This window comes from Hyperolius riggenbachi, chromosome 2 (assembly GCF_040937935.1).
Source record: "Hyperolius riggenbachi isolate aHypRig1 chromosome 2, aHypRig1.pri, whole genome shotgun sequence".
NCBI lineage: Eukaryota > Metazoa > Chordata > Amphibia > Anura > Hyperoliidae > Hyperolius > Hyperolius riggenbachi.
The window spans coordinates 528,790,045-528,816,558 of NC_090647.1; the positions used below are offsets into that span (position 1 = coordinate 528,790,045).

The 26,514-nt window shown below is 43.9% G+C and overlaps 1 protein-coding gene across 3 annotated transcripts in view; it reads right to left on the minus strand.

The window, feature by feature from the left end:
* ARL6 (ADP ribosylation factor like GTPase 6) overlaps positions 1-26,514 on the minus strand; it is a 90,429-nt gene that overhangs the window by 57,100 nt on the left and 6,815 nt on the right. The gene's annotated exons all lie outside the window — the stretch shown is intronic.

Consider the following 26,514-nt stretch of genomic DNA (forward strand, 5'->3'; position numbering starts at 1 on the left):
GTGGAGTCGGTACAAAAATCATCCAACTCCAACTCCTCAGTTTATGAAACCACCAAATCCAACTCCAGGTACCCAAATTTGCTCAGACTCCTGAAAGCCGACTCTACAGCCCGGCCAAATATCAATCAAAATTTTTCACCAAGGCCAACAGTTACTTATAAAATACTGTATATTGTAGGAAAATTAATTGATTTATCTGGCTCAGAAAAAAAAATTACATTCAATTTTCTATATAATCGATCACAAGAACAAGAAAATCTAACACTTGATTTGTGTATAGTCGCCTTTAGGGTGATGTGACATCTTCTAGATTGGACTTCATAAGCTACCTTATGTTGCTTTAGATGTAGCATGGCCTTGACAAAAAGATAATCTTTGTAGGAATAAATTATATTTGGTGTAAAGGACTTAAGTGTACCCGAGGCGATATACAATAAAAAAACAAAAGAAAGATACTTACCTAGGAAGAGGAAAGCCTCTGGATCCTGCAGAGGTTTCCCACATCCTCTTGGCCTCCCCACATTTCTGTGCGCTGAACCCCGGAACATATCAGACAAGAGCTTCTTGGATATGTTCATGAGGCCATGCTCCCAGGCGTGTGAGACTGGCTGTACTTCGCAAATACAGGCTGCCGTGCCTGTACATAAAGCTGAAGCTACTCATATACAAGCTGTTTCAGCTTAGTGCGCAGACACGTCCATCCATACGCACGCAGGTGCGGCGCAACCGAGCTTGTACATAAACAGGAGCACAAGCACAAACTTCAACATGGTCCCAGGCAGTTGCGGCAGTCTAGAGGTGGATGTGGGAAGCATATGGAGGATTTCCTCTTTTTAGGTGTCCTTTTTTTTATTTTATGCCGCCTCAAATTCTTTACATGCTTGTGTCATTGGTTTTCTCTTTCCACAGAAGTCTACAGCGTACAAGGGAAACATTTTAGGCTGTACTGCGGTGATCTCATCTCTAGCAAAGGATAATCTACTGAGCGTCTAAAAGGGAAGGCAAGGGCACATTTAACTTATTTGTTTTCTCCCAACAGAGAACAGAGGGATAGGGTCCTAAGTTAATTGAAGTGCAATAACACTATAGATCAGGGGTAGGGAACCTATGGCTCGGGAGCCAGATGTGGCTCTTTTGATGGCTACATCTGGCTCACATACAAATCAGTAGGGGGTTGATTCACTAAGCTGCACTGCTCAAGCAGCAAATCTTAGTGTTGCAGCGGGAGTGAAATTTTCAGTAAGTTCAGTACTGCTGTAGCATGCAATACTAACATACTCGCACTCCCCGCAAAACTGACAGCTGCTCCAATTGTACCACCCTGGCCCCTGTCAGGTCCAGTGACTTTGTGGGACGAGATCCCCGCACTTTGATTGGCCCAATAGGCTGACAGGCAGCCTATTGGGCCAATCAAAGTGTGAGGAACTCATCCTACAAACTGAATCAAACCCCCCCCCCCCACCCAATTCAGCTCACCACGCATCAACCGGTCTACTAAGGCCTCACCAAAACCATGCAGCACCAGAAGTCGCAGTAATGGTAAGAAGTACTTTATTCATCATTGGTTAGCAACAGCATACCAACGTTATCAAAAAGACTTCAGAAACGTATTGTAAAATATGTGGCGTTCATGGCTCTCTCAGTCAAAAAGGTTCCTGACCCCTGCTGCAGATGGTGTACAAACCTGGCAATAGCTTTTGTCTAGACTCTAGCACTGTAACTCTGCTTAGGCAAACTCATTGCGAGTTAGAACTGATTTATTACCTGTCAAGTACAGGACAATATTAATTTCCTTGGCGCGCCACTCAAGGTGGGATCTAATTATTGTATTAAAGTATATTCGCATAGGGATGAAGAACATTTCACGATCAAGTCTTGTTATTAATGGGGTACATTTGCATTTAAAATTAATACAGTTTGGAGATTTTCTAACAATATTGTTGTGCTGGAATGGTCAGTAGGGGCTACTTTTTTATTGATTCTCTCTGCAAAGTCCCTGGACTCGTCTCCGTACAGACACAACCCCAGTGGGGAACAGGCTAGTACAAATTACATGGCGAATATCAATAATTCCTTCTATTTTATAACTTCTCATTTTTTTCCCCCTTTTCGCCAAAGTTCTTCCGTAACATGGGCTGGACATGGAAGAGGGGTTGCTGCACATGGAACAAGGGGCTGCAAACGAGAAAGCAACACATGGCAGAAGGTACAGTAGTCGCTGCCCCAGTAGGCTGTGAATGAAGCCGAAAGGTGCTGCAGTACATGGATGCTACACAAGGAAAAGAAGGTTGCATAGGGGGGGGGGGGGTGTTTGCCGCACATGTCAAGGGAACCACAAGAAAGTTGCCCTAGAGGCAGGAAAATTGTAAGGCCCTGTTTTGGAAGCGAAAGGACAGCCTATTGAATTCAATACAACAAGGCAAAATGAGGCTCAGTAGTGTGTGTGGCCTCCACGTGCCTGTATGCCCTCCCTACAACGCCTGCGCATGCTCCTGATGAGGTTGCGGATGGTCTCCTGAGGGATCTTCTCCCAGACCTGGACTAAAGCATCCACTAACTCCTGGACAGTCTGTAATACAGCATGGCATTGGTGGATGGAGCGAGACAGGATGTACCAGATGCGCTCAATTGGATTTAGGTCTGGCAAATGGGCGGGCCAGTCCATAGCATCAAAGTTCATCTTGCAGGAACTGAAGACACACTCCACCCACATAAGTCTAACATTATCTTGCATTAGGAGGAACCCAGGGCCAACTGCACCAGCATATGGTCTCACAAGGGGTCTGAGGATCTCATCTTGGTACCTAATGGAAGTCAGGCTACCTTTGGTGAGCACATGGAGGGCTGTGCAGCCCCCAAAGAAATGCCACCCCTCACCATTGCTGACCCACTGCCAAACCGGTCATGCTGGGGGATATTGCAGGCAGCAGAACATGATCTACGGCGTCTCCAGACTCTGTCACACGTGCTCAGTGTGAACCGGCTTTCATCTGTGAAGAGCACAGGGTGCAAGTGGTGAATTGCCAATCTTGGCATTTTCTGGCAAATGTCAAACGTCCTGCACAGTGTTGGCTGTAAGCACAACCCCCACCTGTGGACATCAGCCCCTCATAGAGTCAGTGTCTGACCGTTTGAGTAGACACATGCAAATTTGTGGCCTACTGGAGGTCATTTTGCAAGGCTCTGGCAGTGATCGTCCTGTTCCTCCATGCACAAAGGCAGACGTAGCAGTCCTGCTGCTGGGTTGTTGGCCTACTACAACCTCCTCCCAGTCTTCTGATTAGAGATGATCAAAGAGATGCAAATAATTCAGAGTTTATGCAGATTTATGTAATTTTTTATGCAAATGCATGCAGCTTGAAATTGGACCAATCAAGTCCCACCCAGACTGAAACATTTGCATAAAAATTTACATACATTTGCATAAACTCAGAAGAATCTGCATCTCTTTGATCAACCCTACTCCTGATGTACTGGTCTGTCTCCTGGTAACGCCTCCATGCTCTGGACACTACACTGACAGACACTGCAAACCTTCCTGCCACAGCATGCATTGATGTGCCATCCTGGATGAGAAGCATTACCTGGCACACTTGTGTAGTTTGTAGGCTCCGTCTCATGCTACCACTAGAGTGAAAGCAACAGCAGCATTCAAAAGTCACCAAAACATCAGCCAGGAAGCACAGGAACTGAGAAGTGGTCTGCGGTCACCACCTGCAGAACCACTCTTTTATTGGGGGATGTCTTGCTAATTACCTATAATTTCATCCTGTTGTCTATTGCATTTGCACAACAGCATGTGAAATTGATTGTCAATCAGTGTTGCTACCTAAGTGGAGAGTTTGATTTCACAGAAGTGTTATTGACTTGGAGTTGTAGTATGTTGTTTAAGCTTTCCCTTTATATTTTTGAGTAGTGTATTAACCATAGGCTTACATCCCACTAGTGACCAGGCTATTTTTTTCAATTTAGGCCACTGCAGCTTTAAGGCCTCGCTGCAGGGCTGTAAAACTCAACATACAAATGACCCCCCCCCCTTTTCTGCCCACCAACAGAGCTTTCTGTTGGTGGGTTCTGATTGGTGGTGCAGTGTTTGTTTATTATTCATTTTATAAATAAATGTCACTTTTTTTTTTTTTTAAACCACCCTCCCTCCCCCTGCCAGCCAATCAGCGCAACCGGTTGTCATTGGCTTCAGCCTATGAGAGCTGATTGCTCTCCTGCCTCCCAGGGGTACAGTCGTGTAACACAGCTGTCCCCCGTACAGCGCTGCCGTAGATCGCAGCGCTGTACGGAGTAGATAGACGGCGTGCCCCTGGGAGACTGATGACAGACATCAATTCTTGTGGGTGAGTGCACGAGCTGAAATCTGAGTGTGCACATACATTCATGTGAATTATCATGTGGATTAGATAGTTTTGGTACAGTTAGATTGGATAGGTGGCGCTGGCAGCTACTCTGTCTGTTATATAACTCTTTCTTAATTTGTTCCTACATTATATATACACACCACCTTAATGGAGACAAGATACATATGCTGATATGTTATTGGACCAATATTGTATATATATGGTGCATATTAGTATTAGTAGTACCACCTCACCCGTGTTAGACCCTGTTGTTGCTTTTTGGTTTTAATGACGTTTTATTGTGTAACCCTTAATAAAGATTTATATTTTGTGATGGAGCTGGTTGTTCAGTGATTTTGATTGTCATGGATGCTTTTCTTTTTGTGTTTGATCAACTTACTTGTCCAGAGACATGGATCTTGGCTTAACAATTTTGGCACTCTACATTGTTTTGTTTAGCCAATTGGTGTTAGGCGGTCCTAGGGCTGCCACCACATTCACGCCCATTGGCATTACGTGGTCGGCAGATCAGGCCAATAATTACAGGGTTATTTACTAAAATAACAGTAATATACCCTCATGACATACATATTAAAAAAGCTGAGTCCCTAATGCTGGACATACATGGTTAGATCCAGCGGGCTCGTCCCCGCGGCCGCCCAGATCGATTCCCGCTCATCCCCGCAGGCGCTTCCTTATCTTTCGCTTGATTTCCGCTATTGGCCGCCCACGGGTATCAAGCGGGGTGATCGGACATGTCGGAAATTATCAATCGAGCCATCAGCGGCTCGATTGATAAGAGAAAATCTAAAGATGTATGCTGCCCAGCATCAGGCAGCTATTTATGTATTTTTTTAAAAGTTTGTTTGGTAACCGTGGGTTGGCTTTGGAAGGGATTTATTTTATTCATCTTTTTATTAAAAATGTATTGAGAGCATGTCATTTTGTTGCCACTAGATGGCACTAGAAACACTATACTGGGTTACCAGGAAGTGTTTAATTTTTTTTTTTTACTCTTTGTTTTACTGTCATTATTATTATGAATGGACATGGCCAGTGAACGGGGTCATGTCCATTCATTACAGGAACGGAAATTGGCTTGGGGAATACTTGCTCCCCTTCACCAATTGTCAACTTGTAAAAGCCACTGGGAATGAACAGTGGGTGCGTGTGCGCGCGCAACAGTAACACTAGGTGCAATTATGCATCCAGTTACAGTTAAAAAGATTCTATCTGGATGACTATAGTCATCAAGATAGAATGAAGTGGTTACCGATCCTATCGTTGGTAATCTCTTCTTACTGTTGTCCACATCCCATCGGTAGAGATCTTTGTTCATCTGCAGTTTCCAGGGATTCAGTCTTGCAGTGGTTACTTAGCTTAAGATAACAAATCACACCACACGAATACAGTCTCTGTGCTGTGTTACAGTACATAGTACTCTTTCAGTATGATATCTGTTGTAGTTTAGAAAAGGAACAAAAACAGCAAAAGGTTCTTTTTTCTCCCCGTGAAACTTAATTTTTGTTTCCCTTCATAGTAATTAGGAGGTACTGCTGAGAAATGAGGACATAAAAACAGCGAATCAGAAACTTTCTACTCCAGTTCTCGTCCCAAGGGAGGCTGCATTCAGGCAATGTCTGCGTCTCGTCACAGGCGCTAGGCAGAGGTTACTGGTGACGGTGCTGATGGAGAAGCTGGAAGACTGTTTCAGTCATGTCACCGGTCCCGGGAGGATTCAGCATCGCTAATGCACTGCCGTGGATGTACCGTAAACAAGGCGACAAGAAGCCGGGGATGACATTAACGCAGCGGAGTCCTCTAAACTTTTATGCACTGATAACTGCAAGCAGATTTTATGACTCTGAACCCAGCATCTCTACAGCTGCACAACTTTAATGTACTGAGCAAGTTTCTTAACTCTGATCCTCAACCACCAACGGGTTGCAGCTCAGCAAAGAACTGAACTTACTTCAAGGGGATCAGAAGTCAGCCTCCTGCTTCATGTGTATTCACACTAAAGGAGGGGTACATTCTTACATGTGAATACATACTTACCTAACAAAAATCTACATTTCCGCTGGGCTTTACAGCCCTTTTCTTGTGCTGCTGCCACAAACGTGTATGTATGTATACAGGGCAGGATTTACCATAAGGCACTGTAGGCTCGTGCCTACAGGCGCCTAATTATGGAAAGGCAATCTCCTCCCCTAGTGCCTCCCTCCCTCCTTCCCTATGCATAGTCCCGGACAGAGCGGAAATGAGAGGTTACTCATACAGCTCTTGGCATTCCACTGATGAGCTAGCTCTTCCTTCAGTCGGGGTCGCCACTAGCTACTTAATACTGAGGATACCTCTGGCTACCCAACGCTAAGCAACACCTGTAGCTATGACTGGCAGGGGAAGTAAGGGAGGAGTGACAGCTGGGGCAGCCAGCACACTTGTGGTGCAGGTTGGTGGGGGTTTGTAGATTCATGGAGGGCGAGGTCTAGGGTTCCAGGACATCTGTGCCGATAGGCTCCTGTGATGTAAATCCTGTATATATAACTTGGAAAGGTCATTTAAAGAGAATCTGTACTCTAAACTTCTTACAATAAAAAGCATACAATTCTATTCATTATGTCCTCCTGGGCCCCTCTGTGCTGTTTCTGCCACTCCCTGCTGAAACCCTGGCCTGTAATTGCCATTTTTAGGCAGTGTTTACAAACAAAAGACATGGCTTCTAACTAGAGTGTGATAGGCTTGAGAGTGACTCATACAGAGCTTGGAGAGGGTAGGTATAGCTTCTGCCAATGACAAGCAGTGCAGCACATTCCTCACATTCCAGCCTCAGCCGACAGAGCCGTAGAGAGAAGATTAGATCATATAACAGAGATAACACAGCCACTGTGCAACTAGAAAAAGCTGCAGTAACACAGACCACAGTAGAACAGGTATAGGAACTTATACGATAAAAGAAATAAAGCTGAAAATTTTGTTACAGAGTCTCTTTAAATAGGAAGCGCAAAAAGCATACAATCCTTCAAGGGGGGGGGGGGGGGGGGGGGGCACTAAATCCACTTTGAGAGCTTATATCCTTTTACAAGGACATATGGTTTCTTCAAGACACCACGACAAAATATTTCAGTAGAAAACTCAATTCACTTTTATTAGCTGAAAAAATATAAAAATAACCCTTTTCTATGGGTCTAATCCATGCATTCAGTCTCCATGGATATCACAATACAGCATCAGCGACCATAATCAGGACTAATCAATTCTTCATGACACTGGCAGAGCATATAATTTGGTTTGGAATAATTAGCAAGTTATAGTTTTAGGCAATGACAAGTTTGTTTCGGGCAAGTAATGCCCTTCTTCAGGCCTTTGTATATATAAGATTCTCATGGGCCCAACTGGGAACGAAACCAGATAGTTTGTACAGATTATATAAAAAGGGGAGGGCATCTGAACCAACCAGTTGCAATCACACCATACCACGGGCTAGTTTAACAAACCACCATGCAGCTAAAGGGGAGTGCCACATGGTGGTTCGTTACACTAGATGCCCAGGCAGGGCCAACCCTGGTCTGCCTCATGTGTCTCCGCCCCCTTGATGCAGAGGGCAGGCCAGAAGTGCTTGACAGCCGTAGCTGTTCCTGCTATGTACAAACTTTGGTTATGGAAGAGGCCCTTTCTGGAACCCAGGGGGTGGTTAAAGGATCCATATCGTGGAAAATAGTACAATCTAAAAAAACATACACATAAAATATATTTTCTCCCAGAGTAAAATGCACGGTAAATTACTTTTTTCCTATACTGCCATCACTAACAGTAGGTAGTAAAAAGCGGACGGTTCTGAAAGGATTCCCCTAATGGGAATTCACAGTATTACCTCAAAGTGGACCTGAACTATTGCACAGGACAGAAGAAAAACAGATAAATGCACCCTGTATGTTTAGAGCGCTCATCCTGTCCAATTCCCCCTCATCTGTGACTATTCATAGTAATTGGATCTCTCAGCTGTGTCAGCTGGTTGCCTCGGCAGAGCAGCTAATTTTTAAACACAGGGTGTTTACCCTATGTCTGCTTCCCTGAAAGCAGGAAGTAGACACACTGCAGATTGATTGCAGGATCTCTATCAGCTGTAACAAAGAATTTTTTTTCTTTAAAGGTTATTATGCTGTTGTGTAACTTTTAGAGCAGAGAGGAAGTTCTGAGTTCAGGTCTGCTTTAATTCTTTACAAAACCTCTCCCTGGAAAGGATTTATACAAAGATGACTGCCCCATCCCTCCTCATTTGAAGTCAGGCAAGCACTTTTGTAAATATAGACACAACTGAAATCCCCCATGAGGAGATGGACTAGTCCAAAACCTGGGAGATCTGTCATACTTTCACTACTGTAAGTGACAGTAACATGGGGAAAAAAGTAATGTATAATGTATGTTACTCAAATGAAATGTACAGTTATATGTGTTTACATTTTACAACTTTTTTTTTGTAATCGTGGTGCTTTATGTGAAGTGGGATAAAAGAAGGGTGGAGAATGTATAACAAGGTGGATTTACACTAGATCTATTATTGGACTGTTTTCTAGGGTGGAAGGCAGCAGACCGAAAAACAGGCAGAATGAACCCATACTTTCCTATAGGCCCTTTCACACGTCCATTTGTTGGTTAGCCACTCCTTTCTGAAAAACTGTCATGGCAGTTTTATGCCTGTGCAAAGACTGCTAAAGGTGGCCACACACCATACAATTTAAATATCTGTTCAATTTAGGAATTGCAATAATTTTTTCTGACGGATGGTAACATTTCAAATATGACCAATGTACCACACATGTATGTTCAATTTTTCCCCCCAATTATGATAAAAATTATTGGAAACTGAGAAAATTGCTAGGGTGTGTATATTAATAAACGGACAATCTAACACATACCATACAATCTATACAAGATTGAAGAAAAATATCTGGTATTCCGGATCGATTAAAATCGAAGAAAATGGGAAATCCGATCGGATTTTTCAGTCAAATGGAAAAAAAAAAAAAAAGCTTTAGATTTTTTTCGGGAGATCCGATCGTTTATCGAATTTCTGTAAAACCTGATCATTTTATTGTATCGTGTGGCCACCTTAAGAGATTGTGTCATCTGTGGGTGGGAGGAGTCTCATAGTGAGGCCTAAGAGGTACTCTGCTTCTACCTTTACCACTGAGCCAGCCTATCACATAGAGGAGAGGGGAATAGAGTGGGTGGGAGGAGACTCCTAGTGTGGCCTCACTGGCTTGAGAGGTACTCTGCTTCTATGTGTGCCACTGAGCAAGCCTATCTCCTGAGGAAAGGTGCAGAGTGGGTGGGAGTGGCCTCCTAGTTAGCCTTAGAGGTACACTACTTCTACATAGGAGTGGCCTGAGGGGTACTCTGCTTCTACAAAGGAGAGCAGTTTGCTTCTACAAGGCATTAGTGTTATTTTACATGGATAACTGCTGCTGTGACATGTCTCCAGAGGCTTTTACATACTAAAGAGAGATGTAACTAAGATACTTGCACAACTTTTGTGGAGACTCCACTTTCAGTCTTTGACTTGGTTAACTAACCCAGGTCCTTTTCTTTCTTATTGTAGAACACATCATTGCTTTACTTACAACTTTGTATTGACAAGACAATGTCAGAATTTGCATAAAGTCTCTGAAGAAGTTCTGGTTGTGAAACGTGTGCCTGGCATCCATTCTCATCGCTGACCATTATTGTCAACATTTTCATATATTCATGATATGATGTTTTCTCTTTTATCATAATATATTCTAGTTAAGTTTTATGAATTTATTCCTGCTGCTCTTAAAATGAGGTTGAAAGTAATCATGTTTTTTTGAGGAGTAATACTATCACTAATGAAAGTCTATTGTTAGCTGGATGTTATCGCCTCTAGAGAAATGTCATGGCAACAGAGACACCCATGTGACATGGCCCTGGGGAGCGCCTCATACTCTGCTCTATGTTAGCTGTGCATTGTTTCAGACATACAGTAATAACATCTTGTTCCACCTTACAAAGTATTTAGGGACACGATACAGGAGTCCAAAGGCTTTATGCAATTCACTAACTTGCGGGTGACGGGATCATCGCCTAATGAAATTGCATATAGCACCCATCCTGACGGTAAAGAGCTTGCTTGGATGATATAAGCGCCCAGAGAGCGCTTTTCTTCCTATGCAATTGAAGATATCACCCATCCCATCAAACATAGGCAAGTAGAAAGAAGCAATGAGGAAAAGTAACAGATGAAAAACAGATGAATACAGAAGAATTTTAGTTTCTCTAATAAAGTTTATTATTATATAAAATTGGCGCTGCAATAGGCGCTTATGATAATGCCCAGGGTTGTCTGAAGGTGGCCACACGATACAATAAAATGATCCGATTTTGAGGCAATTCGATAAATATGATTGGATCTCCCGAAAAAAAGCCAAAGCTTTTTTTTTTCATTTGACTGAAAAATTCGATCGGATTTCCCGTTTTTTTTCGATTTTTATCTATCCGGAATGCCAGATATATTTTTTTCAATTTCTCTGATTGTATGGTGTGTGTTAGATTGTCAATTTATTAATACACGCCTGTGAGGAAACGCGGAGGAGCCGCCGTCTCTCACAGTGAGGCGGCTGTTTCCGCGTTCAGCAGCGCGTCACAACGCGAAAAAACCGCCGCATGCCGCTTAGGCAGAGCGGCGGAATCCGCATTGGTAACGGCGGAATCCGCAGCAGAGGCGGCCCCCGCACTAGATACATTGCATGACAGTACTGGTGTGGCTGGGACTGATAGTCCACCAAGATTCAGACTTACACGCGCGCGAGCACAGAGGCAGAGTTTAAATAGCTGTTAGAAGGGAGTCGGCTGACCAGCTGGGTCAGCTGACAAATTCCACTGCTCCCATTGGACCAGCAATTAGGGAGGTCCTGGAAAGGTCCTAGAGTATATATACTGCTGGTTGTTCACTTGCTCTTTGTCTGGCGTGCGATCACTTATGTGGAAGCACCCAGATCCGTAGTCAGATCCGCAAGTGTGCCGGGACCAGCTGGAGCTGTAATCCTACACTTAGCTAGATTCTGTTTGATAGCTAAAGTACTAGTTTGATTGTGATTGTCTGTTATGACTTCCTGCCTGCCTTGACTACCCTTTTGAACTCTGATCTTGTACCTCGATATTTCTGATACTCTGTTGCCGAACCCCGGCTCGTTCCTTGACTCTGCTTCTGCCTCCTGATTTTGTACCCCGATATTTCTGATACCCCGTTGCTGAACCCTGCCTGTACTTTGACTCCGCCTTTGCCTCCTGATCTTGTACTTTATCTGTCCGTGTGTGTACGACCTGGCTTGTCCGACCTCGAGAACCGACCTTACTGTTAGAGGCGGTTCCTCGTTCTGTTAAGTGACCCTTCCGTCAGAGGGTTACTTTCAGTATATCCTTCCCGCTGGCAGCCTGACTCCTCCCGCCTTGGAGAGCTCAGGTTTGCGGAAGGAATCTGTGCAGCTCTCCTTACTGCACTGAGGCCAGTCCTCAAAGTGTTACAGTTACACCAAACACTACACTCTACTTAAGTGAACAGAGGTTAGCTAGTATATCAGATTATCAGTGATACTGCAGATCACGTATAATCTGGTATACATCTGTATTTCCTGTGATACTGTGATACTGCAGATCACTGGTAATCAGATCCTCTCTGTGCTTCACCGATCGTTACAACGCCCAAACAATTTTCTCAGAGTTTCCAATCATTTTTATCATAATTGGGGAAAAGTTGAACATAGGTGTGTGGTACATTGGTCAGATTTTTGAAATGTTACAGTAAGAAAAATTGTTTGCAATTCTTAAATTGAACAGATATTTAAAAAATTGTATGGTGTGTGGCCACTTTAAGGGCCTGTTTCCACTACACCTGGATTCTGGATGCAGAATAACTGACACCAATGAAATCCTATGGGCCTCTTTCCACTAAACGCGATTTTTCTGATGCAGATTTCCCATAGGCATTCATTGTCAAGTTTTTCTGCATCCAGAATCTGTGTGTAGTAAAAACAACCCCTTAGGCCACTTTTACACTTAATCAGTTGCTCTCAGTTATAACTGAAAGAAAATTGATTTTCAAAGTAATGTCCATGTTTTTCTATTGCACCTTTCACACTTAAAGCAATACAATCACAATAAAAGCAGAATAATGTTGTTCCACCCCTCATATAATCTTATACAAATTCCACATGAATAAATACGGGGCTTTAAATGAAGTCTTTTATTCTTCCTTAAAGAGACACTGAAGCGGAAAAAAAATTATGATTTGTATGTGTAGTACAGCGAAGAAATAAAACATTAAGATCAGATACATCAGTCTAATTGTTTCCAGTACAGGAAGATTTAAGAAACTGTAGTTATCTCTATGCAAAAAAGCAATTAAGCTCTGCGACTGACTTTCAAAGTTGTGGAGAGGGCTGTTATCTGACTTTTATTATCTCAAGTGTTATTGGACTATTTACTTTTTCTCTGCCAGAGGAGAGGTCATTAGTTCACAGACTGCTCTGAAAGAATCATTTTGAATGCTGAGTGTTGTGTAATCTGCACATATTATAGAATGATGCAATGTTAGAAAAAACACTATATACCTGAAAATAAAAATATGAGAATATTTTCTTTGCTGCTAAACTTCTAGTAATTATTCATAGTACACAACGCTTCAGTGTCTCTTTAAAGTTTCTTCAAGATTGCGGACAACATGCGAACACAATTTCAGAATTCCAGATCACAGAAGGACTGCCTGACACGTGTTTCACCGTCAAAAAAACGCTTCCTCAGAGGCATACAGTGTACACATACATCAACTGTCGACCCTCCTGGGATATGAGACCGCAATCTGTTTAAAATCAAAGACTAGTGATCACCGACGGTGTCCTGGACGCCATAGCATGTCCAGGAATGGTCTCTTGCCATTCCTGGACATGCTATGGCGTCCAGGACATAGTCAGTGATCACTAGTCTTTGATTTTAAACAGATTGCGGTCTCATATCCCAGGAGGGTCGACAGTTGATGTATGTGTACACTGTATGCCTCTGAGGAAGCGTTTTTTTGACGGTGAAACACGTGTCAGGCAGTCCTTCTGTGATTTGGAATTCTGAAATTGTGTTCGCATGTTGTCCGCAATCTTGAAGAAACTTTAAGGAAGAATAAAAGACTAAATGTTCATTTAAAGCCCCGTACCTTTCACACTTAAAGAGAAACTCCAACCAAGAATTTAACTTTATCCCAATCAGTAGCTGATACCCCCTTTTACATGAGAAATCGATTGCTTTTCACAAACAGACCATCAGGGGGCGCTGTATGACTGATATTGTGGTGAAACCCCTCCCACAAGAAGCTCTGAGGACCGCATACCTTTTGACAGTTTGCCACAATGTAACAAGGTTCACAGACAGGAAATAGCTGTTTACAGCTGTCTCCAACAGCCAAAACAGCTAGCAGCAGTTACATAACCTGCCCACAGTAAAAATGTCACCATGTAATAAATGTCAGAATGTAAATCGGGGAGACTAAAAATTTTACAATGAGCAAACACTGACTAAATCATTTATACACAATTATTGTAAAAATGAAGCACTTTTTTTATTACATTATTTTCACTGGAGTTCCTCTTTAAACAGGAACTCCAGTGAACATTTTACTGTTGGTAGGTGATGTAGCTGCTGCATGGTTTTTGGCAGTTGGAAACAGCTGTAAACAGCTATTTCCCACAATACAGCAAGGTTCACAGACAGGAAACTGCCAGGAGTACTTCCTTTTCTTGTGGGAGGGGTTTCACCACAATATCAGTCATACAGCACCCCCTGATGCTCTGTTTGTGAAAAGGAATAGATTTCTCATGTAAAAGGGGGTATCAGCTACTGATTGGGATAAAGTTCAATTCTTGGTTGGAGTTTCTCTTTAAAGAGAGTCTAAAGCGAGAATAGATCTCGCTTCAGACCTCATAGCTAGCAGGGGCATGTGTGCCCCTGCTAAAACGCCGCTATCTCGCGGCTTAACGGGGGTCCCTGTCCCCCCAAATCTCCTCCGTACAGCCGGGGAGCGCTTCCGCATTGGGGCAGGGCTAACCCCTGCAGCCCTGCCCCACGCGCGTCTGTCAGACGCGTATCTCCGCCTCTCCCCCGCCCCTCTCAGTCTTCCTTCACTGAGAGGGGCGGGGGAGAGGCGGCGATGCACGTCTAATAGACGCGCTGGGAGGCAGGGCTGCAGCCGTTAGCCCTGCCTCCAGGAAGAGGGGAAAAGCGACCAAGTCTGCGACCAAGGTTTGCGGGGGGTGGGTTGGGGGTGAAGGGACCCCCGTTAAGCCGCGGGATAGCGGCGTTTTAGCAGGGGCACACGTGCCCCTGCTATATATGAGAGCTGAAGCGAGATTTAGTCTCGCTTCAGTGTCTCTTTAACACGTTTTAACTGAAATCTTCTTCCCAATGTACTCCTATGGAAAAAACGCATACCAATGCGCACTAACACACACTAACGCATACCAACTGATTAAGTGTAAATGGGCCCTTAGGGTTAGGCATCGGAGGGGGTTGTCTTAGGTTTAGGCATCGGGGGTGGTTAGGTTTAGGCATCAGAGGGGGGTAGTCAGGTTTAGGCATCGAAGAGGGTTGTCTTAGGTTTAGGCATCGGGGGGTGGTTAGGTTTAAGCATCAGAGGGAGGTGGATAGGTTTAGGCATCGGAGGGCAGTGGTTAGGTTTAGGCATCGGAGGGGAGTGGTTAGGTTTAGGCATCGGAGGGGAGTGTTTAGGGTTAGGCATCGGAGGGGAGTGTTTAGGGTTAGGCATCGGAGGGGAGTGGTTAGGGTTAGGCATCGCAGGGGAGTGGTTAGGGTTAGGCATCGGAGGGGAGTGGTTAGGGTTAGGCATCGGAGGGGGGGTGGTTAGGTTTAGGCATCGGAGGGAGGTGGTTAGGTTTAGGCATCGGAGGGGGGTGGTTAGGTCTAGGCATCGGCATAGGAGTGGTTAGGGTTAGGCATCGGAGGGGGATGGTTAGGCAGCAGAGGAAGTGGTTAGGCATCGGAGGGGGTGGTTAGGTTTAGGCATCGGCATAGGAGTGGTTAGGGTTAGGCATCGGAGGGGGGTGGTTAGGCATCGGATGGGGGTGGTTAGGGTTAGGCATCAGAGAGGAGTGGTTAGGGTTAGGCATCGGAGGGGAGTGGTTAGGGTTAGGCATCGGAGGGGGGTGGTTAGGGTTAGGCATCGGGGGGTGGTTAGGTTTAGGCATCGGAGGGGGGTGGTTAGGTCTAGGCATCGGCATAGAAGTGGTTAGGGTTAGGCATCGGAGGGGGATGGTTAGGCATCGGAGGGGGATGATTAGGCATCGGAGGGGGAGTGGTTAGGTATCGGAGGGGGGTGGTTAGGCATCGGAGGGGGGTGGTTAGGTGTGGGCATCGGAGGGGGGTGGTTAGGTTTAGGCATCTGAGTTGGGTGTTTAGGTTTAGGCATCGGAGGGGGGTGGTTAGGTTTAGGCATCGGCATAGGAGTGGTTAGGGTTAGGCATCGGAGGGGGATGGTTAGGCAGCGGAGGGGAGTGGTTAGGCATCGAAGGGGGGTGTTTAGGTTTAGGCATTGGAGGGAGGGTGTTAAGGTTTAGGCATCGGAGGGGGGTGGTTAGGGTTTAGGCATTGGAGGGTGGGTATTCTCTTTAACGGGTTTTAACTGAAATCTTCTTATCAATGCACTGCTATGGAAAAAACATACACTAACGCATACCAACTGATTAAGTGTAAATGGGCCCTTAGGGTTAGGCATCGGAGGGGGGGGGGGGGTGGTTAGGGTTAGGCATTGGAGTTGGGTGTTTAGGTTTAGGCAGTGGAGGGAGGGTGTTTAGGTTTAGGCAGTGGAGGGAGGGTGTTTAGGTTTAGGCAGTGGAGGGAGGGTGTTTAGGTTTAGGCAGTGGAGGGAGGGTGTTTAGGTTTAGGCAGTGGAGGGAGGGTGTTTAGGTTTAGGCAGTGGAGGGAGGGTGTTTAGGTTTAGGCATTGGAGGGAGAGTGTTTAGGTTTAGGCATTGGAGGGAGGGTGTTTAGGTTTAGGCATTGGAGAGAGGGTGTTTAGGTTTAGGCATTGGAGGGAGGGTGTTTAGGCATTGGAGAGAGGGTGGTTAGGTTTAGGCATCTGAGTTGGGTGTTTAGGTTTAGGCATCGGCATAGGAGTGGTTAGGGTTAGGCATCGGAGGGGGATGGTTAGGCAGCGGAGGGGAGTGGTTAGGCAGCGGAGGGGAGTGGTTAGGCATCGAAGGGGGGTGTTTAGGTTTAGGCATTGGAGGGAGGGTGTTTAGGTTTAGGCATCGGAGGGAGGGTGTTTAGGTTTAGGCATCGGAGGGAGGGTGTTTAGGTTTAGGCATCGGAGGGAGGGTGTTTAGGTTTAGGCATCGGAGGGAGGGTGTTTAGGTTTAGGCATCGGAGGGAGGGTGTTTAGGTTTAGGCATCGGAGGGAGGGTGTTTAGGTTTAGGCATCGGAGGGAGGGTGTTTAGGTTTAGGCATCGGAGGGAGGGTGTTTAGGTTTAGGCATCGGAGGGGGGTGTTTAGGTTTAGGCATTGGAGGGAGGGTGTTTAGGTTTAGGCATTGGAGAGAGGGTGTTTAGGTTTAGGCATTGGAGGGAGGGTGTTTAGGTTTAGGCATTGGAGAGAGGGTGTTTAGGCATTGGAGAGAGGGTGTTTAGGTTTAGGCATTGGAGGGAGGGTGTTTAGGTTTAGGCATTGGAGGGAGGGTGTTTAGGTATTGGAGGGAGGGTGTTTAGGTTTAGGCATTGGAGGGAGGGTGTTTAGGTTTAGGCATTGGAGGGAGGGTGTTTAGGTTTAGGCATTGGAGGGAGGGTGTTTAGGTTTAGGCATTGGAGGGAGGGTGTTTAGGTTTAGGCATTGGAGGGAGGGTGTTTAGGTTTAGGCATTGGAGGGTGTTTAGGTTTAAGCATTGGAGGGTGTTTAGGTTTAAGCATTGGAGGGAGGGTGTTTAGGTTTAGGCATTGGAGTTGAGTGTTTAGGTTTAGGCATTGGAGGGAGGGTGTTTAGGTTTAGGCAGTGGAGGGAGGGGGTTTAGGTTTAGGCATTGGAGGGAGGGTGTTTAGGTTTAGGCAGTGGAGGGAGGGTGTTTAGGTTTAGGCAGTGGAGGGAGGGTGTTTAGGTTTAGGCAGTGGAGGGAGGGTGTTTAGGTTTAGGCATCGGAGTTGGGTGTTTAGGTTTAGGCCTTGGAGGGGAGGGGGGGGGGGGGGTTAGGTATCAGAGGAGGGCGGTTAGGTTTAGGCATCAGAGGAGGTTAGTTAGAGTTAGGCATCAGAGGGGGTGAGGGGTGGTTAGGTTTAGGCATAGGTAGAAGGAGGACTGTATGAGAATAAGGTTAGGATAGGCTATAGTAAAATATTGGTACAAATTACCAATATTGTACTTTACCGATAGTCTACTTGAGGCTATTCCCAGCATTTAAAATCCTGATCCATATCGAGACAATGAAAATGATCCTGATTATCATTGGTCCAATATCACCTGTCCTCACCCAAGCGCTCATCTATCCTTTCACCACGTCACCTTCCTACCTCCCACTTACACACTTAAAAAGCAAGCTAGATATGACAGTGCAGTTTCTGGGAGAAAAAAGAAAAAAAAGAAAAAAAGAAGAAGAGTAAGAGAGTAAATTACATCAGGATTGGCTTCAGTCAGAGGCAGCAAAGATGGAAAATGCCTGAAACAGGTTTCTCTTTAACTACTAAAGTATATAAAATTCACTAAAATAAAAATGTGGACAGTAAAAGATATCGGTTATGCAAGTAGAGCAAGTATTTATGTGTTTTTCCCCCTGGGATAGTATGGTTGTCCCTGCTGCTGTAAGGAGATCAAGGGACACTGTGGATAATTTGTTAAGTTATGTGTAAATGTGCATACATTTCAGTACATCACATGAAAATAATTCCCCTGCAAGTCACTGGAGGTGTGAAGGGAAGCGACTCATCTTCACTGCCCTCCTGACTTTTCCTGGAAAGCATTAACAGCATATGTGCTGACTACATGTCTTCCCTGGTTCGGATACTTAATAACAGATCATATAAACCTGCACTGCATGTGTCCTTCTCTATGTAAGCCCTTAGTGTGACTCTGTGTAACCACAAAAAGCCCCACTGTTAGAACCAATCCCAATTATCCCACTGCAGAGGCTCCTACACCGATTCTTATAGTGCCATAATTGGACGAAGTCAGAAGAACGGGCTGAGTATATCCAGCTGGCACACACTTGTGCTTAACTGCCTGTGGACTGAAAACATGCAGATGTAATCTTCAGGGCCGTAAAATCCCTCACTGCTCGCTGGGTAACACAATGGTTCAACTTTAGTGCATGGAGTACACCGCAAGATTACCTGTACTATACGCCATTCATGGGTTTTCTAACTACAGAACCCATTAAAGAATTCCATAAAGCGGCAGATAAATAGCACCCGCAAGTAATATCACATATGTCAGCATTCCGCAAACAACTCAGGCCTACTTCAATATACAATAAAAAGGTAGCAAAATTAGCAAACTGGTAAGAAAAAAAAAAAAGTTAAATAAAATTACAGCTGCTTAAAAAAAAAAAATGTAGAAAAAAAAAAAAAAAGCTTAACTGCAAGCATAAAAAGCACCGTTATGCTGGGAATGCACGTTTCGGTTTTGCCTTCGTTTTAGCCTTCGATTCGTTCGGTAAACAAATCGAGTGTTGAAAACGTATGTGAAAATAGTCATAATCTCATTATAGTTTCGATTAATAGACCCCAAAAACGAACGACTAGTGATCGAACATGTTTGATATTATCTCTCTTTATCCATCTAATCGAGCCGATGGTAGGCTTGATGGCTGTTCAGATCGATTATATATTCGTTTATGCCGTCCGTCCCTGTACTACGTTTCGTTTCTTTGCAGCCTTCGATCATTGGAAAAACGAAACCATCAGAATCGAAAAAAAAACTAAAACCGTGGGTGGTGATATTACGGTCGATTATTTCGGGATCGAAAAGGACAAAAGGCACAATCGAAACGAAGGTTTAAATGTGTATTCCCAGCATTAGAGAAAAAGTTGTGATCTTAACCCTTTAGAAGCCAATTTATTTAGAGGCTTGCAAGTGTTCCAGGACAATTTTTGCAAATTTTTTCCCATTTCTTATGAGTTACATTTCCTTGCTTTTAATTAGTACTGCTGTAATGTGCATTTACCACCAGGGGTCAATGTAAGACAATAACAAAGGACTTCTGCTTTCAGTTTCTATATTTTCTGCTAGCATAGAGAGATCAAAGCATTCCAAGAATTTACAGCACAACGAGTTCTGCAGACTGAGGTCACAAGCGGTGCACTCATCTCAAACGAGATAACTCTATTGAAGCTGCTAATGGGTTAAAGGACACCTGAAGCAAGAAACAAATAAACTTATATACTTACCTCAGTAGTGGATAAGCTCTGGATGGTGCAGAGGCTTCATGGATTCTCTTACAAGCCACCATCCAAGCACAGCGTGCATCTATACTTATTTGACTGGTGCCAGTTGAATAGGTTTCTAATGGCTGTGAGTGTGACAGTGTACTATACCATTCCTGAGTGCAAGTAAGCTCTGGGCATGCCCAGTAGAATGAAGCGCTGGTGCATAGAGCAGAAATGTTGTGCACTACTAGCTTCATTCAATTGGGCATGAGCGGACTTTACTAATGCATGCTCATACAGATGCACTCATCCATGACTAAGGGCATGGCTAGAAGATGTATCGGGACCTTGCACAGCAACAGTGGGCTCTATGGGGATTCTCTAAACCTCTGGCTATTCAGAGGCTTCTAACTACTTAGGTAAGGGTCTAAAAAATTTTTTTTAATTCAATTCAGGTGTGTTGTAGTGTTCACCTCCTACATTTCCTCATTAAACTCAAGATACCATCCCACCAGGAACCTTCACTCCTCCCAGGAGACCCTCTAGTTCTCTAACTTAGTCAACTCCTCTCACTTTCGAATCCAGGACTTCTCACAAGCCTCACCACTCCTTTGGAACTCTCTCCCACAGCCAGTCCATCATGCTGGAAGCCTGGAAATCTTCAAATGTTCTCTCAAAACAAACCTGCTCAGACAAGCCTATAATTTGCTATATATAGCATTGGAGGTTCACTGCCTTATCCGCTTACCCCTGTGTTTCCGTCCCTAATGTTTCCACCACACTACAGTCTAGATTGTAAGCTTGCAAGGGCAGGGACCTCCTCCTAGTGTTTTTTATTCTGCTGTAATTTATCATAAGAACATGTACCAGTACTGGTAATGTCTCAAACCACACATCAGCTATGTATGTATTTGTATTGTTGGATGTTCTGATTATACAGAGTTTTGAATGAACTATCTGTGCTCCCCAATATTCGTTTTGTACTATGTACAGTGCTAAAGTGTTGGCGGTATAAAAATAAATGTAAAAAAGAAAGAAAAAACAGAAACAAAAAACCCTCTCTCTTGATGTCATTATTTATTTTGGATGTATGTAGTGTATTTAAAAGCCAAAAATTAAAGAGGGGGGAGGATCTTTCACCTACTCTACAATGCAGAACAGCCATTGCTTTCATTAGTTGCAGAATTTGTCAGCTATCAGAGGAGGACTAGTAGGGCTTACTGAAGATCAGCACCTTGCAACTACTATCTTTTACTGCTCCAGAATGTATCAGGCAGAGAATTCTGAAGAGCTGACAAAGCTGGGTTTGTCCACTTCTGGAGTAGTTTTACAATTACATCCAAACTTATGTGGCCACCAAGATTTTAGCCATTTCAGGAATGACCAGGCTGCGGTTTTGCTTGTGGTTTATGGCAAATTATTCATTTCAAAGGCTTTGTACAAAAGGAAGCATGAATGTTGAAGTCTTTCATGATGGCAATATGTGCCAGCCTGTTAGTGGGTAAGCCTTGACATTGAAGTTTCGGTAACAATCTAATAACAGTGATTACCTAAGTTTTGTGAAAAATGCTGCAGCATTAAGTGTATTTTGTAGGAAACGCTGCAGCATTATGTGTATTTTGTGGGAAACACTGCAGCATTATGTGTAATTTGTGGGAAACGCTGCAGCATTATGTGTAATTTGTGGGAAACGCTGCAGCATTATGTGTATTTTGTGGGAAACGCTGCAGCATTATGTGTAATTTGTGGGAAACGCTGCAGCATTATGTGTATTTTGTGGGAAACGCTGCAGCATTAAGTGTATTTTGTGGGAAACGCTGCAGCATTAAGTGTATTTTGTGGGAAACGCTGCAGCATTAAGTGTATTTTGTGGGAAACGCTGCAGCATTAAGTGTATTTTGTGGGAAACGCTGCAGCATTAAGTGTATTTTGTGGGAAACGCTGCAGCATTAAGTGTATTTTGTGGGAAACGCTGCAGCATTAAGTGTATTTTGTGGGAAACGCTGCAGCATTAAGTGTATTTTGTGGGAAACGCTGCAGCATTAAGTGTATTTTGTGGGAAACGCTGCAGCATTATGTGTATTTTGTGGGAAACGCTGCAGCATTATGTGTATTTTGTGGGAAACGCTGCAGCATTAAGTGTATTTTGTGGGAAACGCTGCAGCATTAAGTGTATTTTGTGGGAAACGCTGCAGCATTAAGTGTATTTTGTGGGAAACGCTGCAGCATTATGTGTATTTTGTGGGAAACGCTGCAGCATTAAGTGTATTTTGTGGGAAACACTGCAGCATTAAGTGTATTTTGTGGGAAACACTGCAGCATTATGTGTTTTTTGTGGGAAACGCTGCAGCATTATGTGTATTTTGTGGGAAACGCTTCAGCATTATGTGTATTGTGTGGGAAATGCTGCAGCATTATATGTAATTTGTGGAAAACACTGCAGCATTATGTGTAATTTGTGGGAAACACTGCAGCATTATGTGTAATTTGTGGGAAACACTGCAGCATTATGTGTAGTTTGTGGGAAACACTGCAGCATTATGTGTATTTTGTGGGAAATGCTGCAGCATTACGTGTATTTTGTGGGAAATGCTGCAGCATTATGTGCATTTTGTGGGAAATGCTGCAGCATTAAGTGTATTTTGTGGGAAATGCTGCAGCATTAAGTGTATTTTGTGGGAAATGCTGCAGCATTAAGTGTATTTTGTGGGAAATGCTGCAGCATTAAGTGTATTTTGTGGGAAATGCTGCAGCATTAAGTGTATTTTGTGGGAAATGCTGCAGCATTAAGTGAATTTTGTGGGAAATGCTGCAGCATTAAGTGTATTTTGTGGGAAATGCTGCAGCATTAAAGAGGAACTGTAACGACAAAACGGCCCCTGGGGGGTACTCACCTCGGGTGGGGGAAGCCTCAGGATCCTAATGAGGCTTCCCACGCCGTCCTGCGTCCCTCGGGGGTCTCGCTGTAGCACTCCGTACAGCCGTGACGCAAAATTTACCTTCCTGGCTCCTGCGCAGGCGCTCTGATGGCTGTCGGCGCCGAAGTAGGCGGAAATACCCGATCGCCGTCGGGTCTGCTCTACTGCGCAGGCGCAAGTTTCCGGCGCCTGCGCAGTAGTGCGGACCCGACAGAGATCGGGTATTTCCGTCTATTTCCGTGCCGAAAGTCGCCACAGCGCCCCCGCTGGAGCCAGCAAAGGTAAATATTGAAGCTACAGTCGGCTCTGTCGCCGGCTGTTCGGAGGGCTGCAGCGAGACCCCCGTGGGACAGAGGACGGCGTGGGAAGCCTCATTAGGATCCGGAGGCTTCCCCCACCCGAGGTGAGTACCCCCCAGGGGAGGTTTTTGTTGTTACAGAGTCTCTTTAAGTGTACTTTGTGGGAAATGCTGCAGCATTATGTGTATTTTGTGGGAAATGCTGCAGCATTATGTGTATTTTGTGGGAAATGCTGCAGCATTAAGTGTATTTTGTGGGAAATGCTGCAGCATTAAGTGTATTTTGTGGGAAATGCTGCAGCATTAAGTGTATTTTGTGGGAAATGCTGCAGCATTATGTGTATTTTGGGTGAGGGATCTGCCACATTATGTGTATTTCTGGGTCAACCAACAATGCTAAATTTGGGGAACACCAATGAACTTAAACAGGGTATAAAGCAGTATAGATTCAGGTCAGCACAACTGGTATTTTGCAAAAGTGTCAAACTTACAAATTTACTGCATCAGCAGTCCCCAAACTTACAGGTGACAATTGTTTCAGGGCCCCATTTCTTAAAGCATAGTGTAAAAAGATACAGTGACACTTCCAAAAGTGCAATCCTATATACATACCATACCCAGTGTAAAACACCCAAATGCTAAAAGATCATACCCCTTCATATATATGCAATGTAAACATAAACATAGCTGTATAACTCAATCACTTACATGTCTAATATTGCTATGGTCATCACTCCCCTTATTGTAGTAAATAATGCAGTTATGTTGTAGAGGTGGCACACCTTACCCTAGGTGTGGGTGCTATAACCTGTGGATGCTGAGCCCAAGCATCCAGCAATATAACAAGCAGGAAAAAAGTCCAGGTTAGCACACCATTGGAAGATGCAAGTTTCTTCAATTTATTGCTTCATTAGCACATAAATATGACAATTGTTTCGGGGCCACGGCGGGTCCCCTTCTTCAGATAGTGCAAACAAACGTTTGATGAAGCAATAAATTGAAGAAACTTGCATCTTCCAATGGTGTGCTAACCTGGACTTTTTTCCTGCTTATTGTAGTAAATAGGGATGTAGGCGAACCTCAATGGGCCGTTACTACTTCCGGGTCGCTATGACCCGGAGTAGTACGGCTGCGCTGGGCCAGTGGTGCGTGTCTTTGATCGCGCTCCTGTTGCTGGCCACTCTCTGCGCATGAGCGTGACGTCACGCAGATGCGCAGAAAGTGCCCGGCAACAGGCGCGCGATCAAAGACGCACACCGCCGGCCCAGCGCAGCCGTACTACTCCGGGTCATAGCGACCTGGAAGTAGTACAGGGTGAGGGGGTTCGCCGGCGAACGGTTCCCGAACCATTCGCCGACATCTCTAGTAATAAACCGTCATAAGCTGTATCACCATATGGGGACATCACCCTCAATGGTTTGTGCTGTAGTCCACAGTAGCAACGGTTTAAGTTGAATTACTGAAATAAATGAACTTTTTCACAATATTCTAATCTTTCAAGTTTCACTGTAATTGTACTTATTTTGTAAGCAGGTAACCTTTAAAAGAAATTTTGGGGGATATTACAATATGTGTTGCATCAATTGTAACTTGCTCTGGTCCTAAAGTGGCTAATCTTAAAGGACAGCTGAAGCGAGATTGATATGGAGACTGCCATATTTATTTCCTTTTAAGCAATACCAGTTGCCTGGCTGTCCTGCTGATCCTCTGCCTCTAATACTATTAGCCATAGACTCAATACAAGCATGCAGCAGATCAGGTGTTTCTGACCTTTCTGTCAGAACTGACAGGATTAGCTGCATGCTTATTTCTGGTGTGATTCAGACACTACTGCAGCCAAATAGATCAGCAGGGCTGCCAGGCAACTGGTATTGTTTAGAGCAGAATGAAACCCAGCATTTCTTATTTGCTCTAATAGATTATTTACAGCATATTATATGCAACCAGCAATTTTTTTTTTTACTAGAACAGCATTCAAAGGGTTACACACAGGACTTAGAAGTTCCCTGCCAGCAAAGCTGGATGCATCCGAACTTAGATAATGTTATCTTGTATTAAATTGTATCAAGTGAGGAATGTAAATAAACACTTCTCTGACACTGCAGGCTCTGCCGAACAAAGTCAGACAATCAAAAAGCATTTCTGCTTACGTTAGAATATGAATAAAGCAGTTATAAATACAATGCAAAGTCAGCTCTCAGAGAAAACAAAAAAAGTGTGCTTTGGGAACGTATAATTTCTAAATGAATAATAATACTTATGCACAAAAGCAAATATGATAACCGTATGGCATATAAAAAGTAGGAAAACATGTTTTTATTAAATAGTATGTCAGGGTTTTATACCGCTTTAAAAGGAAATTATTATGGAAGCCGCCATATTCCTATCACTTCAGTTGTCTTTTAAAGCAAACCTGAACTGAAAATGAAATGTCAAAATAAACATACACACGTCATACTTACCTCCCGTGTAGACTACTCATCAATCTCTTTCTCCTCTTCCTCGTCTTGTTTGTCCACTGTGATCACTGGAATTCTCCACTCTCCATTTTAAAAATGACTATTACCCCATAACAGCTTCCTGGTCAGCACACTGTTAAAGGGTCACTATAGCGAAAAATTGTAAAATTTAAAATATGTGCAAACAGACAAGAAGTACGTTTTTCCAGAGTAAAATGAGCCATAAATTACTTTTCTCCTATGGTGCTGTCACTTACAGTAGGTAATCCAAATGTGACAGAAGCGACAGGTTTTGGACTAGTCCTTCTCTTCATAGGAGATTCTCAGGGAATTATTTATTTTCAAAAGCACTTAGTGAATGGCAGTTACTCTGTCCAACTTCCCAAAAAAATTGTAGCGAGCAGGGAAGCTGGCCGGCATTATTGTTTAAATCTTTTTTAGGGAATATATTTAAAAAGAATTAAAGCCTTGCTGAGAATCCCCTATGAAGAGATGGGCTATTCTAAAACCTGTCACTTCTGTCAGATTTCTACAACATACATTAAGTGGCAGCAACATAGGAGCACAGTAATTTATGGCTCATTGTACTCTGGAAAAAAACGTACTTCTTATTTGTCTGTTTGCACATAGGTTACATTTTTCAATTTTTCGCAATAGTGCCCCTTTAAAGGACCACTATTGCGGAAAAAGTAGGCAGTTAAACCTGACAGAACCGACAGATTTTGGGCCAGTCCATCTCCTCATGGGAGATTCTCAGGGTTTACTTTGTTTTCAACAGCATTTTGTGAACCGCAGTTTAACTGCCAAAATAGAAAGATACCAGCCGGCCTTCCTAATCACTTACACACTATTTTGTTAGGTAGACTTTGCAACTGCTGTTCAGGAAATGCTGTTGAAAACAAAGAAAACCCTGAGAATACCCCATGAGGAGATGGACTGGCTCAAAACCTGTCGGTTCTGTCAGATTTTAGCTGCCTACTTTTTTCGCGATAGTCATCCTTTAAACTGTAATATCCCCCACTTGGGCCATAGGGAAACATGGGCATTACATAGCTCATCAGTTG